Source organism: Grammomys surdaster, unplaced genomic scaffold, assembly GCF_004785775.1.
Source record: "Grammomys surdaster isolate TR1022 unplaced genomic scaffold, NIH_TR_1.0 67, whole genome shotgun sequence".
Taxonomy (NCBI): Eukaryota; Metazoa; Chordata; class Mammalia; order Rodentia; family Muridae; genus Grammomys; species Grammomys surdaster.
This window is the reverse complement of record NW_021604569.1, coordinates 22011463-22030025: the sequence shown is the minus strand read 5'-3', so window position 1 is coordinate 22030025 and position 18563 is coordinate 22011463.

The window sequence follows — 18563 nt, the reverse complement described above, 5'->3', positions numbered from 1 at the left end:
TAGTGAGCTCCAGGGATCTGTCTGTCTCTGTCCTTCAAGTTCTGGGGTTTTAGCAACATATGTTATGCTTGGGTTTTATATGGGTACTGGGGAGTCAAACTCAGGTTCTTCCACTTGTATGTCAAGTGCTCTTACCCAGTGAGACATCCCCTTCCCCACCCCCACGCCTTGTTCCAGAAGCCAATTCATACGCATGGCTGAATTTTCATTTACCTCAAGGTAACAAACAGCAAGACATATATAGTAACTAACAATCAAGCTTATTCATTCTAGTATCAGGGAAAAAAAGGCCACAACATTGTACTTCCGTGCAGTCGTAACAAAGGCAATGTGGAAGCTGACGGGATGACTCGGCAGGCGGAGTGCTTGCCACGAAAGCCTGAAGACCTGAGTTTGATCTCTGGAACCACGTAAAGATGGAAATAAAGTGGATCCCAGGGAGCTCGCAGTGGCAGCCCACCCCCAGCCGGCCTGTTCTCTGGCTGCCCTCAGGTTAGTTCCAGGTACAGGAAGACTGATGCAATGGGGTATGGAGGCCAGTGAGTGTTGCAAGTGTTTGCTTAGCGCACAGTGTACTGGAAATTGGCCGGGCCTTTGTGTAAAGGCCATAGGCCTGGTGAGTGGGAGGTGTCCGACGGTGGGAAGTGGTTTGTGACCAGGATGTTGGGGATGGAGAACGGGAGGGAGATAGACTAAGAGACAGCAGAGCCTACCCTGACAAATGCTACAACTGATCTGAGATCATCAACAACCTTTTGTAGGGTGCTATGGCAGAGTTTTGACAAAATTACAGCTTTTGTGCTTTGTGGAGACTGAGGCCCATGACAGTTAAGAGATTTACAAGGATGCTCCAGCTGCAAACCATTCAGTGGGATTCATATCCAGGCCATTCTGATTCCAAGATTGTTAAGATTTAAGCGCCTCTTGCTCCAATTTCTTCGTGACAGGGTCTTGCTGTATAGCTCAAATTCATGATCCTACTGCCACCTCGCAGGTGCTGGGATCATTTGTTCAAGACTTCGTTCTTCCTGACTAGATGTGGAGAGAGCATTCTAGGAGTAAGCAGACATGGGTCAGGAAACAACTCAAAGCTGCTTCCGCTGGCAGGTGAGAGAACGTGGTGGCTAGTCTGCTGGTCTCTGCGAGTAGGAGGGGGATGAAGGTCTGGGGAAAACTGTCAGGAGTGACACAGAAGCCAGAACTCTGCATGGGGTGAGAATGGGGCAGGGGGCGGGGCACGGAATGGGGGCGTGGCAGAGTGCAAGGCGAGGGGCGGGTGAGGGGGCAGGGCATAGAGTGGGGATGGGGCCGACTGTGAGGGGAGGGGCAGGGGCGGAGCATGGGGTGGGAATGGAGCAGAGTCCAGGTGAGGAGCGGTTTTGTCTTGATGGCAAGTTCATCTACTCTACTGCTGCCTACCGCAGTGGGCTTTCTTCACTGATATCAGAGCCCCGTCTCTCCAGGAGTCATCCTTGCCTTCGCCCATTCCAGGACAGTGGAGACATCCAAACTCATGACCAGATTTTCACCCTCTCCAGTGTGACCAACAGACACTGTTGGATCATCCAGACCATATGATGTAAGCCACGCTAGTAAATCCCCCTTTAATATATAATTCTGTCAGTCATGTTCTTATAGAGAACTCTAATGCAGTATGTGAGAAATAGGAATCACAATTAAGAAAGAAAGAAAGAAAGAAAGAAAGAAGGAAGAAAGAAGAAAGAAAGAAGAAAGAAAGAAGGAAGGAAAGAGAAGAGAAAAGAAAAGAAACTTAGTCAGAAGTTCAGACCCTGGAGTCAGATGTCTTAGACATGCTTAGTGGATGGAGAATTAGGGGAAGTCAGGAGAGACATGTATCAACAGGTAGAGATGGCCATAAAAGCACAAAAGGGATTAAAAACTCAATAGAAAGGTGAGAGCTTAAAAGTATAACAGATGTGGAAATGTCACTGAAGAGCTCAAGGGCAGATTTTAAAAGTTATCTATCTTTACTTTATGTGTTGGGATGTTTTAACATCATGTATGGCCGTGCATGTATCACACGTGTGCTGGGGACCCTTAGAGGCCAGAAAGAGGGTGCTGGATCCCATGGGACTCGATTTACTGACAACCTTGTAAGCCACCATGTGGGTGCTGGAAATCAAATCTGGGTCCTCTGGAAGAGCAGTCAGTGCCCTAAACCACTGAGCCATCTCTCCAGACCTCGGTCACAGATTTTAATAGGCTTGAGATAGAATCGGTGAAGTTGGAAATCAAGCAGTTGGAAGCAGTTAGTTGGTCTTCGGAACAGAAAAAGCAAAGGAAGAGGAAATGAAGGAGACCTGAAGGGCCCATGAGAACCATCGAACATGTCATCATCAAGACAACGGCTTCTAGAAGAGGGTGACGAGGGGCAGAGAATAGTTGGAGAAATATGGGTGAAACAGTTTCCAAGTCTAATAAAAAATACCAACACACATACAAGCTCCTAGCAGGAGAAACACCAGGTGATCCCGGATGGACACATTGTCGTCACAGTGTCAAAAGACAGATGCTTGAAACCTGCTCCAGAAGAAAAAATGTGGCACCTGAGGGAGGGATCCACAGGGAGACAGAAGCTGCTTCTCATCAGAAGCTGCACAGGTCAGCTAGCAGCATTCCTAAAGCATTGGAAGAAAAATCTGTAACCGAGCGTTCCATTGTCTCCAAAACTAGTCTCCAACAGAAAGGAGACACAGAGATATTTCTGATGAACAAAGATAGATGAATCCCCCTTGTAAGCCTGCCCCACAGGAAATGCTACAGGGAGATCTTCGAGACAGAAAGCTGGAAAACGCCCTCTGGTTGAGAGGGGACCCAGTGTGGGTTAGGACAGTGTAAGAAGATAGAGTTGTGGTTTCTATAAAGTCCCAGTCCAAGGGACATGTGAATATGTCACTTCATGTGGCACAGATAACAGCGCACAGCTGACGTAATACTCAGCAGTCAAATACAGTTTTCTCCACTAAGCCAGGAACATGACAAGGAAACCCACTTCTAAGCAGCACAGTATTGAAAGCTCTAGCCAGAACAACTGGGGAAGGAAAAACAAATAAAAGGTACCCAAACTGCAAAGGGCTGCAGCACTGATGTGTTTTATCCTCAAAGACCATATGTAAAATCCTAATTACCAATGGGATGATCTTAGGGTGAGGCCTCTCAAAGCTAAGTAGGTCACAAGGGCATAGATAGCCATCAGAGATGTGACTATGTCAGATGTTCCGAGAGCTTCTCCACCTTGGACAGTGTGATATTAAAAACGAAACATGAGGAATGGGCCCTGACCACATGACAGCTTGATCTTGGACTCCCCAGACTCTAGAACTGTGAAGAAAAAAGTCTGCTGTTTTCTTTTCTTTTTTCTTTTTCTTTTTTTTTTTTTTTTTTTGTTTTTCGAGACAAGGTTTCTCTGTGTAGCCCTGGCTGTCCTGGAACTCACTCTGTAGACCAGGCTGGCCTCGAACTCAGAAATCTGTCTGCCTCTGCCTCCCAAGTGCTGGGATTAAAGGCGTGCGCCACCACCGCCCGGCCCAAGTCTGCTGTTTTCAAGTGGCTGAATACAAAATTTTCTTTAGTATCCAAGTGGACCTTCAGCTACTTCTAATTCAGAAGACATCACTGTATCCATAGAAGGTCACAAATAATCTATAAAAATCCTTGAGTTAATGCTCCCGTTCACCAAAGTTTCAGGATATAAAAATCATCACACAAAAGTCAGTTGTATTTTTGTACACCAGCAGCAAGTAACTAAAAAAGTTAAATAAATAAAAGCAACTGTATTTACAACAGCACTAAACGAAGAGCCCCTTGAGGATAAAGTCATTGACAACTGCAGAACATTGCTGAGAGGAACCAGGGCATTTCTGCAAACGGAAGACAGCAGCCCTGGGAAAACCACACTGTCCCACATGATCCACAGATGCTCAGCACTCCCTAACTCTCCAAAATTATGATTTTTGCAGAAGTGAAAAACCTATTTCAAAATCAATATGGAATCTCCAAGAACCCTGAATAATCAAAACAGTTTTGAAAAAAAAAAAAAACAACACACCAAAATAGTCCCAGTTTCAAAGTCACTACAAAGTGTCATAGTAACCAAGAGTATTATGGTAGATGTTGGCTTGACGGCAGACAGACAGCTCAGTGACACAGAGCAGTGTGCCCAGTGACAATGTCTCCCCACACATGGCTTGATTTTTGACAAAGGTGCTAAGACAATTCAGGGGAAGAAAACTAATCCCTTCAGCAAAAGATGTTGCGTAAATTTGATATCCATGTACATAAGAAGGAAGTTGAATTCTTTCCCAATACCATAATAAAAATGACCTTGATGTGGATCAAAGGGTGGGTAGAATCAGGTGGTAACATTATGTATGTGTGGAGATACCACAATGAAACCCATTACTTTGTATAGAATCAAAAATTAATTTAAAAGAAATGGATTGAAATGGTGAAATTGGAACATTCTTAGAAGATATGGGATAAATCTAGGATTTAACAGCGGCCTCTTTTGAACTTTTTTCTAGTGTTGAGGGTCAAGTCTAGGTCTTTTTTTTTTTTTTTTTTTTTTTTTTTTCGAGACAGGATTTCTCTGTGTAGCCCGGGCTGTCCTGGAACTCACTCTGTAGACCAGGCTGGCCTCGAACTCAGAAATCTGCCTGCCTCTGCCTCCCAAGTGCTGGGATTAAAGGCGTGCACCACCACTGCCTGGCAAGTTTAGGTCTTGATGCCAGGCAAGTGCTGTACCACTGAGCCACACACCCAGCCCTGGAATAATTCTTAAATGTGACATGAAGGGCACTGTAATAAGAGATCACAGATCAATCAGACTTCATAAATGTTTCAGAGCCATGTATGGTGGCCTGTTTCAGTAGTCCTAGAGGCTCAGGAGACGAAAATTGGAAGATCATTTGAACCTAGGGAAGGGTTCAAGGCCAATCTGGGTAACCTAGCTAGAGCACCATCTCAGATAACAATGGCAACAAACAACTACAGACTTAGGCAGAAGGGCATTATCAAGGAAGTGTTGAATGGAAGAAGGTATTTGTGAATCTTGCATCTAGTAAGGAACAGGTTAATTCACATCTATCAATAAAAAAAATCTTTTCAACTCGAAAATGGCAACAAAAAGGCAAGTGGCCCCATATATTGGGCCAGATTAGGACCCTTTTCTGAAGAAGATTTAAGAGTAGACAGACATCACGTGAGCAGATGTTGGTAGTCATGGAGGAAATGCTAATCGTAACTGTGAAGCCCCTCCCACACCCACTGAGACAATTATCTTAAAAAGGGGCTGAGAAGGGGGACAGAAAGTAACAAGAGTTGTTGGCCATGATGAAGTATTGGCAGAGGAGAGAGTTTGGATCCCTCACATGTAAATGTGTATGCCAATATGCACAAAATGTATATGCAAGTGTGTAAATAATTCAGTTGCTGTGCAAACCAAGCTTGGTGATTCTTTGTAACGTTAAACAGAGGATACCATACAACCTGGCAATTGCACACTTAAGTACATGCTCTTAAAAACCTGAAGTGGGGACTCAAACAAATTCTTGTATGCCAGTGGTCAGTCATAAGAGTGCTATTCATGCCGGGCAGCGGTGGCACACGCCTTTAATCCCAGCACTTGGGAGGCAGAGGAAGGCAGATTTCTGAGTTCGAGGCCAGCCTGGTCTACAGAGTGAGTTCCAGGACAGCCAGGGCTACACAGAGAAACCCTGTCTCGAAAAACAAAAACAAAACCAAACCAAAACAAAAAAAAGACTGCTATTCATAACAGCCAAAAGGTAGACAGACCTCAACTACCTATCAATGGATAAATGAATGAAAGAAATGTGTGTAAACCAGGAAATGCTAGCCGTGAAAAGGAGTGAAGTTTTGATACATGCCATAATATAGATCAGCCTCGACAATACTGTGATAAGCAAAACAAGCCTTATATACCGAGATATATGAGGATTCCCATTTTGTAAATACAAAAAAGTAAATTCATTGAGACAGAGGAATGGCACCTGCTAAGGGTGTGGGGGAATAGGAAGTTAGCAGGTTTCTGAGTGGAATGATAAAATCATGTTGGAAGTAGTGAGGAGTTATGCGATGTTTTTGGTATTTAATACCACCAAATTGTAGTTTTAAAAATGGTTGAAATGGATCCTGGAGAGATGGCTCAGTGGGTAGGGCTGCTGCTTGCTGGTCTTCCAGAGGCTTGAATTTGGTTTTCAGAACTCACACCAGGTGGCTCACAGTGATCTGTAACTCCAGTTCCAAGAGTTCTGACCCCATTGTCTACACACACACACACACACACACACACACACACACACACCTTAAAATCTTTTAAATGGTTACAGTAACAGACTTTATGACATACATATTTCATCACAATAAAGGAGATACTGACTAAAAAGCATTCTGTTTTCATCATAAAAGCAGGTTTTTTACTTCCTCAATCACAATCTCACTCTGTCCTGTCATTCAGTATTTTCACCAGCAGAAGCTTTGCATGGTTACTGATACTACAGGTATCGTGTTGTACCTAAACAGGGCCAGGGCAGTGAAGTACTTCTTGACTGTTCCAAAACTGGAGCGATACCCGAGGAAGCCATGGCAAAGGCTAGCTCGGATTAATCTGCTGTGACTTCTTACCCAGTCTGCTATCCAGATGCCTCAGAGTCCCACTGTTAGGAGAACACAGATCTAAAAGCTAGGGTGGGAGGAGCCATTGGCAGTTTCCCATGAAAAACCCTATAAGCTTGGCTTGAAAAAGAGTCTTTGATCATTTAAACCAAAAGATAATTCTTGGGACCCTTAGTTTATCAGTAGGGGGTGGGTCATGAAAGGACAGTGTGCACTCAGAGTGACCACCAGTCTTCCAAAGGTGGAGCTGAGGCTGGGAAGGATGTGAGCTCTCCACAGAGGACCGACAAGTGTTCTCAAGGACTGCACTCACCCCGTCCACCCAGCTCCTGCACGGTGCTACCTTTCAGTGCTATTCATTTGTCTTTCCCTCTTTCTCTTTCTGAATGGAAGCTGACACTTAAGTTTGGTTCTTAAATGTCCTCCCACGGTCCTATAGGGATAGAGAACCCTTTATGTCATAGGTCAGGGTGTCCCATGAGGGCATAAAGTGAGTCCAACCCCTCCTCTTCTTTCACTGATTTTCTAGCTACATGCCATTCCATGGCAATTTCATGTCAGGACTGTGTCACATGTCCCAAGGAGCAGGACTAACCAGTCAAAAATGGAGACAGTTTAAAATTTGTGAGCTAAAGTGAAACTTTTCTTTTTATAAGTTGATTATATCAAGTATTTATGGCAGTGATGGAAACCTAATGAAGATCCCTACCCAAGGTTCCATATTCCATGGGGGATTGTTTTTCATTTACGATGATGACCAATTAGCAGCACTAGCACACTTGACTGCACTCATGGCGAGCCCTGTCTCCGGCCTCCCAGATCCTGTTCTTTTCTTTGAATGCAGGAACTGCATTGGTTGATGTGTATTCCATGTGTGAGAAGAAAGTGTGCATGGGAGTGTGAACTGAAGCACACAGAGGAGTGGACTATGAAAGGGACTCAAATCCATGACCCCTTTGTCCACTATGCTGAGCTCCTGGCTACTATGTCTTTCTCAGCCTTCTTTATAGCAAGCTGGCTCCATAGAATTTGAGTGACGGTACAATTTCTAGGTCCACATGCTTAAGGAGAGAATATGTCTGTCTGTCTCTTCCTGGCAAGACAGACAACGATCTGGCTTTAGGGAATGGGCACAGTCATGGAATTGAAGAAGTCTGGGGTTCCCAAGAATGTGGAGAACCTCTGGGCCGTCAGACCTCCCTCACTGACTGACATGATGAGAAATACAGTCTTACATAAGACTGGTTACAGCAAGGAAGTGTGTCCTCATGAACACAGGACGTAGGATTGATGATCAGCAAGAGATTTGAGATTTGAACAGGATATGAGATCACTCATTCCTTCAATACTGCTGAGTATCAAGTTTGTGCTCATTCTGAGTTACAAAAGTGACTTATTTCTTTTTCTTTCTTTCTTTCTTTCTTTCTTTCTTTCTTTCTTTCTTTCTTTCTTTCTCTTTCTTCCTTTTTTTTTTTTTTCGAGACAGGGTTTCTCTGTATAGTCCTGTCTGTCCTGGAACTCACTCTGTAGACCAGGCTGGCCTCAAACTCAGAAATCCACCTGCCTCTGCCTCCCAAGTGCTGGGATTAAAGGTGTGCGCCACCACTGCCCAGTGACTTATTTCTTTTATCAGTCTGTTTGTCTGTCTGTCTGTCTGTCTGCCTAAATTTACTGCAGTACTCACGACCACTGTGTTCAGGAAATATGGGACACATCCTTTGCACAGTCATGCTAATCTCTTCTGTCTTGTTCCAGCTTTAGTTACGTGGGGTGCCTAAGCAAGAACTTCTAGAAACTAGAAACTAGTTTAGTGTCTAGCAAACAAGGAGATGGTTGAGTCAAAATTCAAACTGTCAGCCTTTCCTTCCCCTCCTTGGGTGCTGGAGGATTGCTGTCATCATGGATGGTTCAGTTACTGTCCAGGCCAGGAAGTTCATGACTAAGAAAGTGTCTACTACCAAGGAAACAAATGGTTGTGAATGTCCTTCACTCTGGGAAGGGCAATGGTACCAAACACAGAAACTCAGCTAAAGCTAGTCAAAATGTACATAGCCACACCAGTTGTCATCTTTGTATTTGGACAATAGATTTTGTGATTAAGCATGAGTCTAACACAGACTTGTAAGACACGGCCTTTATGAGAAGCAAAAGGCCTTGAGAAAACAGGAAGAGCCACAGAACAGAATGGGGTGGGGTGGGGGAGCTGCGCAGGCCAATGGTGGTGCTGTCAAAAAGTGACCTGGATACTAGTCGGTGGCAAATGGAGCGAGACTCTTCCATGATCTCATTCTCTGTGATGGCAACAGTGTCTGAAAAGAGGACAGGAAACTGTAAAACTCTTTTAAAAAAGAAAAGAGAAAGAGAAAGAGGAAGAAAAGAGAAGTGTTAGTGGGTACACTATAGAGTCTTTGGAGAATATAAGAGAGACTGTGGCCGGGTGGTGGTGGCGCCTGCCTTTAATCCCAGCACTTGGGAGGCAGAGGCAGGAGGATTTCTGAGTTTGAGGCTAGCCTGGTCTACAGAGTGAGTTCCAGGACAGCCAGGACTATACCGAGAAACTCTGTCTTGAAAAAACCAAAAAGAGAGAGAGAAAGAGAGAGAGAGAGAGAGAGAGAGAGAGAGAGAGAGAGAGAGAGAGAGAGAGAGAGAGAGAGAGACACTGTGGGTTCTTTTTTGTTGTTGTTTGTTTTGTTTTAGACAGGATCTCACTATATAGCCCTGACTGTCCTGGAACTCACTATATAGACTAGGCTGGCTTCGAACTCACAGAGATCTGTCTTCTGAGAGCTAAGATTAATGGTGTCTACCACCACACAGACACTGTAGGGCTTCAGCTGGATATCCTGTTTCTTAAAGGTCTAGTAGCCTCTGTGTAGGAGGAAGCAGCAGATTAGGGATGGAGGGGAGGGGAGGAGGTTGGAGCAATTCTAGATGTGTTTGCAGAAATTCGTCTGTCTCTGATGGCTTAGACTTAAGGCACAGGGTCTCCTGGTACATAATGGTAGAATAGACAAGCAATGTCCAAATGTAGGAAGTCCCTCACGGGCTGTGTTTGAACTCTTGGCCCCAGCTCTCTACAATTTTGGGAGTCTCTGGAAGCTTTGGGTGTGACTTAGGTAGAAGTGAGTTGACATTGGCTTCTGAGTCTGCCCAGAAGTGAGCAAAGCCCAGTGCATGCCCAGTATCACAGACAGGAATCCCGCGGCCACACCTTTCCCCCATGACAGATGGCATGCCCTGTATCACAGACAGGAGTCCCGCGGCCACACCTTCCCCCACGACGGATGGCATTTCCCTGCATTTCTGGTAGCCATGAGCCTAACAAATCCTTTCTCCCTTCTGTTGCTCTGTATTTGGTTACATTATGAGATAAGCAACTAATAGAGCAACAGGACATTCCGTTGTGAAAATGGAGAAGTATAAAGAAGATAAAGTGTGTGAAAAGAAAATTAAAATAAGAAGTAAGTAATGATAAGAAAAAAATACAGAAAACACAAAACTACAGTAAGCTTGATTGACAAACACAAATTTGGTCTTTGTTTTTCTTTGTTTGAAATGAGAGAAATTGGGTTTCACTTCGTTGCCTAGGCTGATCTCAAAATCACAAGCTTCAGTGACCTGAGGCCCTCGCCACTACGCTCAAACCCAAACCTAGGTGTTCAAAAAGACTAACACAGCAGGTTATCAGCGATGGAGATGTGGCTTAGTGGTTAAGAGCACTTTCTGCTCTTGCAGGGGTAATGAGTTCAACCCCCATCACCCCACATGGTGGTTTGCTGACCTCTGTGAGTACCAGGCATGTATGTGGAACAGACATGTATGCAGGCAAAGCATACCCACCATAAACTAAAATATATAAACCTTTCTTAACTTTTTAAAAATTAGATTATCACAGGCTGGGAGAGGGCTCAGCAGGCAGAGCATTTGCTTTAAAGGTTTGAGGAGCCAAGTTTAAATAACTAGAACCCACATAAAAGCTAGATGCTCCGAAAGTGAGATCACCCCAGATGATTTTTGAGGCAGATAGCTTGGCAACAGTGAACAGTAAGAGAGACCCTGCCTCAAATAGCAGCCAAGGCTGTCCTTTGACCTCCAAATGTGTACGGTGTTGAGAGGACCTAACTCATCCCATTTTAGCAGGCAGCCATGTTAGGCCTTAACCTTCCATTTCCCAGGACATCCCAGGTTTCTCAGAGAAAATGCAGAAAAAGGGCAGCCAATCAGCAACTGCCCCGACATCTGGCCAGGGGGCTTACAACATATATGGAAAAGGTCCCTATAAGGTAATTCTCCCTTGAGGTTCGAACCAATTAGAAGTGTACAAATATCCCATAACATAAGCTCATCCAATCCTGATGAAGGTGCCCCAACCACAACTAGAAAACTTCTAACTAGCTTCAAAAGGGGCTTATGAGCTTCCCTCATGGGCGCCATTCTGCTTGGCTGTTTCTGCAGAATATACGCTCTTTGATACTGTTTGAGTCTGCAGTCTTCTTTTAGCGATCCTTGGACCCTTACAATGCTGTACATTCTCCCATATTCTTTCTCTCTTTCTCTCCTTCTCCCTCCCCCTCTCTCAAATATAATCAAAGATAACAGAAAAGACACTAAGAGTCAGCTTTAAGAATAAGAAGGGCATTCAGTTGTAGATGAAGGGAGCTTGGAAGGCTCATGAGAGTAATATGTGACGTACATGAATGTATTTCAAAAATCAGAAGAAACAGAAGATTTTCAAATAATGTAACATTTTAAAATTCACCGAGGAAGACAGGACAAGCCAAGAGTTGAAATGTGGAGTGATGTGGAAATCTTCCCTTTATACAAATGCCAAGCCCAGTTGCTAAACAAAATAACTATGCTTATGGGGCTAAGGGTATAACACAGTGGTAGAGTGCTTGCCTCGCATACACAAGTCCCTGGGTTTGATCTTCAAAAGAACTAAAAAATATGCTTATGAAAGTCTTGCCAGTGACTTGAACAAATATGACGTATTGAATGAGTGATGTCACGAGGTTCTGTCTATTAGGGAACATATGTGAGGGTGTGGAGGGGGGACAGCACTTTTCTTGGTGTAACAGCAGGGTGGGAGAGCAATTACGCTCTAACTTTGCACTTACGTCTCCTGGACCCAGAATTGAAGATCTGCCTGCTTACAAGATCTAGAAGGAAGTGGTGGTGCATGCCTTTAGTTCGAGGCCAGCCTGGTCTACAGTGTGAGTTCCAGGACAGTCAGGTCTACACAGAGAAACCCTGTCTCAGAAAACCAAAAGAAAGAAATCTAGAAGGAGGGACAAACGAACTGGGATATCACAGCAGGAGTCATGGTAATGAGTAAGAGATGCTGGGGATGGGGCATAGGAGGAGAGGGTGTGGACACAGTTCATGGAAATCAATGTGGACTCGAGCCCTTATCGAACCCTTAGGATCCATGTAGATCCACTCACTTTATTAAGCACACACCAGGTAATGACTGAGGCTGGAAGACATAGCCTTGTCAACTCAGTAAGATGACAACATCCTTATCTTAAAAGAAACTGTCTTCAAAGAGTATAGATACCAAAACATACATACCATCATTAGTCAAAAGATAAGTTAAAGGAAGTTAAGGTCACACTGACATGCCACTGCATAGTCCCAGGATGGCTCCCGTTTAAAACATGGAAACTGGAGGGTGGGGGACGTGCATCAACGGACCTTGTTCTGGGAAAGACAGAGGCCTCCTCTGCTCCGGAAAAGAGCTTCTTCTGAGGTTAAATGTCTTACACAGTGTCATTCCACATCTCACTCTGCTTGACAAATGGTCACCCATGTACATGCAAAGACTTGCCCTAGAATGTTCACGGGAGCTTTACACATGTCAGCTGAGGCTGGGAACAACCCAGATGCTGACACGGCTAAGCAGTGGGAAGGGGCAAAGGTCAGTGTGCTGCTGACACAGCAAAGCTCACTGCCAAGGAAAGAGCCAGATACAGCAGGCTGGTGTACTCACAGGTGTTCTGGAAAAGGCAAATCTAAAGGAGAAAACAGATGAGAGATTTCTGAGGACTGGAGCAGGAGGGATGACTGTCATGGAGGAGGTGGCTCGAGGGGCCTCTTGGAGGGATGGAATAGCCTTTTGTTGTTATTTTGGTTTGGGGTTTTATGGGTTTTTTTTTGTTTGTTTGTTTGTTTTTGAGATTAGGTTTCTCTTTGTAGTCCTGGCTATTCTGGAACTCGCTCTATAGATCAGGCTGGCCTCAAACGAGATAAGATGTCTCTGCCTTTCAATAAGATGCTGGGATTAAAGGTGTGCACTACTGCTGCCCAGCTCAATGGCAGGAGTCCTGGTGGAGATGGTGCTTATATTTGACCGAATTCACCAACCTGCACCTAAAAAGATGGCTTTTATGCTTTGGTTTTGAGTTTTTGAGTTGAAGTCTCACTATGGAGTTGAGGCCAGCCTTGAACTCCTGAGACTCCCCCCGCCCCCCATCTCCACTTTCCAAGTGTTAGGATTACATGTGGTCATCACCACAACCGGCTCAAAGAAGTGGATTTCCTTTTAGTAGTATTGTACATTTGGAAGGAAGGGCTAGAGACAGATACGGAGCAGTAGAAGCCTTTTGGGCCCCAGCTCTGATACTGGGATGCGGGGCAAGGGACAGAGGCTTTGGACCTGGTAAAGGACTCTTTCTAGCTTTCTTCCATGAACAATCCCTACCTTCAAAACTGCTGCCAATTGTTATCAAATAGGGATCTGTTGACAGACCATTTGACAGAACTGCACAGGGACTAGAAGATAAATCTTGCCATTCACACAAGACTTTCTATTTTTATGGGACCATGGCAATAAGCCCTAAAAGGCTTCTGGACAAGAGCGCCAAGGCTTCCTGGAACTCAGGCTGGCTCTACTGAATAAGTTCAGCGAACTGTGTACATTCCCTGAAAACAAAACCCCATCAGAGGAAAGCTCCTCTTCTCCTTCACCTTAGGTCAGTCCAAACATCAGCTGGTGTCTGTCACTACTGGAGTCCACATATTGCTCTCTTTGTTTAGGGTCTTTGTATCCTGTGAGACAGAGGCAGGGAGCAGGATGCCGTTCCTCCTGCAGGTCCAGATCCCCAGCCCTGGCCCATCGTGAGTATCCAGTGCTCAGCAATGGCTCTGCCACCCAGAGGCTGGTGCAACCTGGAGATGTGCCTGCAAGTGGTCTCTGGTTTAACTTGTCTGGTGTCCTGTGACTTTGAACTGCTGTGTCCTTGGGCTAGCTTCTTGGCTCTGATGTTCCTAACGTGGAATAGACACTAATTTTTTTTTGTTGTTGTTGTTCCTTAAAGAGCTAGTGCTCCTTCCTGCCTGGCCACAGGCCCTTCATTCTGCTCAGGGTCAGGCAGTAATATGCCCAGCATTGGGCACAAACCTGTGTGGCTTGTCCTTCCTGTCCACATCTGCTGGATTGCTTTCTAGACCCTGCAATATCTGGGAGAAGTGGTGACAGAAGCCGCTCCCTGTAGGGATGGAGTGAAGTCCTGTGTGGATGCATGTCGTTGCTATGTCAAGGGCCCTAGTGTCTCAGCCTCATTGGATCAGAAGAGCCTTCCCTGGGTAAGGCCCAGAGCAATGGCAATATTCCTCTGGCCCATGTGGGGATACTGATAGTTCGTGCAGAAAATATCCACTGTAGCTTTCCCCCGCTGGGTATTTATCATATGAAGACTGCCCCCCTCTTCTTGAGACTGCTCCTACTCAGGTTAGCTGAACCTGCTTTCTTGTTCATCTGTGTGCAATAACTCTACCTCCGCGCTTAACTATATACAATAAACACACCGAGCTCCTGGGAGGCGGAGGCTTCTCCATCCAGGAACCCAGTACACCGGTTCCAGCTTTTTTTTTTTAAATTTTCTTAAAGAATTATTTATTATTTTATGTCTGTGAGTACATGCTTGCTCTCTTCAGACACACCAGAGGAAGCATCAGATCCCATTACAGATGATTGTGAGCCACCATGTGGTTGCTGGGAATTGAACTCAGGATCTCTGAAAGAGCAGTCAGTGCTCTTAACCACTGAGCCATCTCTCCAGCCCCGATCCAGCTTTTCTGTATGTTCATGTGTTTGCCTTTTCTTCAGTTCCTCTCTACGCTGGCCAGGTCAATCTCTGGAGCTATGAAAAGGTGAGTCATCATACACTTTTGCTTCTGGGTGGCTTGGTCTGTTTGTGCCTGCGACACTTGTGGCACATCTGGCAGCCATGAGGAGAAGGTCATGAGAATCACGAAAGCTAACCTGTGCCTTTCTGAGACTGAAAACCACGGGCCTCTAGGCTGTTGGCCAGGTAACATGACAAACCTTCAGATGTGCTCAGTTTAATTGGGTGTCTGGAACAGCACAACATCCCTAATGGACGGAGTGGCTTTAACATGTCATCCCGAGGCTTCAGGGAGAGGGCTTCTAAGTGAATGAAAACAAGGTGAAGTGGGCATCAGAGGTGACCTGGGTGGATCTGGAGGGAAGATGTCAGGAACTTTAATGAGGCAGGAAAGGAGGGCTCCCTGCAAGGTGATGCTAGAAAAGGGCAGACAAGTAGCTTTCCAGGAAAAAGGCCTAAGAAGAGGCTTTTGCCTTGTTCTGTCTGCATTGTAAACACCCCAACCAGACAGCATGTGAGGGAGCTGAGCAGAGAGCACTAGCTCTGAGCTACTCTCCTGTTGTTGAGACAAAATAACCCTGACAAAAACAGCTTAAAGGAGAAAGGGCTTATCTTGGCTTGCAGCTCCAGGAGGATACAGTCATTCACAGTGGGAAGACAAGGCAGTAGGCTGGGAAAACATAGAGACAGAAGCTGGAGGCTGGCTAGTCACATAGTATCCACATTCAGGAATCAGAGAGGAAACAGGAAATTGGGCAAACCCACTCCCCGTGACCCTTTTCCTTTATGGACGCTTTACCTTCTAAAGGCTCCACAACCTTCTCAAACAGTGCCACCAGCTGGGGACCAGACGTTCAAACATAGGAGCCCATGGACGACATTTCACACTATCCTACAACAAAGTCCTCCCTAAACCCCAAGATCTGCATAGAACCCCTTCTCCTAGCCCAAGATTCGCTTTCTCTGCCAAGTTGCCCCCGAACCAAGAATTTCCAAGACATCTAATACTCCAGATCCAGGGAAGTCACTCTGCCCACTTCCAAGAGGCTGAAGTTCTCTCAGATGGTTCAATAGAGTGTGCTGTGCCTCACCTAAATGTGTTGAAAAATCTATCTGTTGTACCTGCTGACTTTCTCCAGATAATCTCAGCCAAGGTGGCCTTAGACTCCCTGGATGCTCAGGATTTTTGCAGTGATTAAAAGCTGTTGTGGAGCTGGGCAGTGGTGGCGCACGCCTTTAATTCCAGCACTCAGGAGGCAGAGGCAGGCGGAGCTCTGAGTTCGAGTCCAGCCTGGTCTACAGAGTGAGTTCCAGGACAGTCAAAGTTACACAGAGAAACCCTGTCTGAGAGAGAGAGAGAGAGAGAGAGAGAGAGAGAGAGAGAGAGAGAGAGAGAGAGAGAGAGAGAGAGAGAGAGAGATCATGCCTGAGGCTGACAACAATTATCAGGTGTCAGTTCTCTCCTTCCATCATGCAGGCTCTGGGGATCAAACTAAGGCCATCAGGCTTGTCAGCAAGTTCCTTTCTCTCCTGAGCCGTCTCACTGGCTTTGCCATCGTGTTGTTTGAGACAAGGTTTTTCACTGAGTCTAGAACTTGCTGATTTGACCAAATTAACTTGTCAGTCAGCCCCAGGTATCCTCAAGTCTCTGATTTCCCAGCTCTGGGATTTCAGGTGTATGGCACTATGCTTGGCTTTTATTTGGGTGCCAGGGTTGCAGACTGGGGTCCTCATGGTTTCTTGGCAAGAACTTTACTGAGACATCTCTTTAGCCCCCTTTGCAGCCAGTTTGACTATGTGTCAGGGAACTAATTTACTGATGGCAGGATTAGTCCAGTGCTAAAGTGAGAGAAAGTACAATGCCCATCCAGGAACTAACTATCACCAAATGCTCTCTAAGTAAACAGGTCACTAAGTATTTACATGACATAAAGTATTTTAAAAATCACCTTCCTAGTTACTTAACACTAGATAAGGTCTATAATGGGCATGTTTGTGTGTATGAATTATCATCTCAGTCATTGAAAATATTTCTGTGGATACTGTGGTGCCTGCTGGACAATGACCCCCTCTCTACGGCTTGGGGATGGCTGCTAACAGCTCACAAACACAGTGAGTACTCCTAAGACTTGCTCTCCAAATGTAAGTGGCTCACCCAGGAAGACTTGAGGAGTTACTCTTTCCTCAAATGTGGCAAAGGAAATAGAGTGTCCGTGGGCTATTTGGGAGGCATAATGTTTATCTGAAATGCAAACCTAACTGGATATCCTAGTTTTTTATTTACCAAGTCTGGAAGCCCTGGCCTTTGCAGGGGCTCCCAGTAACCAGGGGTTATAGGAGTGCAAAAGGCTGGATCTGCCTCAGAGGGACTCCTCAACCATAGACACCACCAAATCCTCACCTCAGGTTCTGCTTTTGTGACCCAATGAGTCAGTCCCAGAGCAGTCCTGGCAATCTGCCTATGATGACATTTCAACACGAGGCTCCCTCACTGACAATGGAAGGAGCACTAAGAATCCTTGGCACACAGAAGCAGTCAAATGCCAAGGTCGTTTATGAGAGCAGGCCAGGTGGTAGACAGTTGACTCCTGTCTCCATGGATCCTGCATCAGTAGGTCTTTCTCCTATATTCAGGAGCTAGAAGGTTCCATAAATCCTGAAGGTGTTTTCCTATTTCAGAGCCCTCATAGGACAAACAACCTTCCTCATGCAAGCCTCTCAGAAAGGCAGCATTGGACAGGAAGGCCAAGGATATGCATCCCATTTGCAGCAGACCAAAGACCTGCCCATGGCAAGAGCTCCCTCCTCTCACACACCCAGCCCCATGGCTCACTGGGCCATGCAGGAGACTTTTGTATGAAAGGCAAAAGCTGTGACCTAAGACAGGTCTGAGCATAACCCACCATGTTCCTTTATCCTCAATTCTGTCCTCCATGTGCTCACTTTATATTTAAATATAAGAATTTTATTAAAACTCTGTGTGTAAAGTTAGCTTTTCTTATCCTTGCGGGGGTGGGGTGGGGGGATGCATTCCAAGACCCTCAGTGGATACTTGAAGACTTGGGAGACAAAGGGCCCCATTTATACAATGTTTCTCCTATGTAGTCATGCCTATGATCAACTTTAATTTAGACATTTGGCATAGTAAGAGATTAACAGTAATAACTAATAACAAAACAGGATACCTGTAACAATACTCCATGCTAAATGTTCTTTTAAAATACACTGCTCTACTGTGTCTCGCTTCTCCTGGGAGGGGAGGGGATGAGTGAGGGAGATGGAGTGAGCGGATGTCACTAGCACCATGGAGCAGTTAGGCTACTGCACAAATGTTACTTGAACACAAGGTTTCGATATTTATCAGTGAACCTGATAAAGCAGACAGTTTCTAAATGGCTACTGGGCAGGAAGTAAATACACCACAAACATAATACAGTAATGTATTACTGTACAGTAAATAGTGGATACATTTGACAAAAGTATGATTTACAAAAGAGGGATGTGAAATGTTTCATCCTACTACCTAGAACAACACACAGTTTTAAGCTTAATTTAGGGGCTGGAGGGATGGTGGCTCAGCACTTAAGAGTACATATTGCTCTTGCAAAGGATCAGAATTCTGTTCCCAACAACCCATGTTGGATGGCTCACAACTCCAATTCCAGGGGATCTGATGCCCTCTTTTAGACTCTGAGGGCATTAGGACTCATGTGTACACATTCCCAGACACAGATATACATAAGTACATAGTTAAAAGTAAAAAGTAAATCTTTGCAACGTATT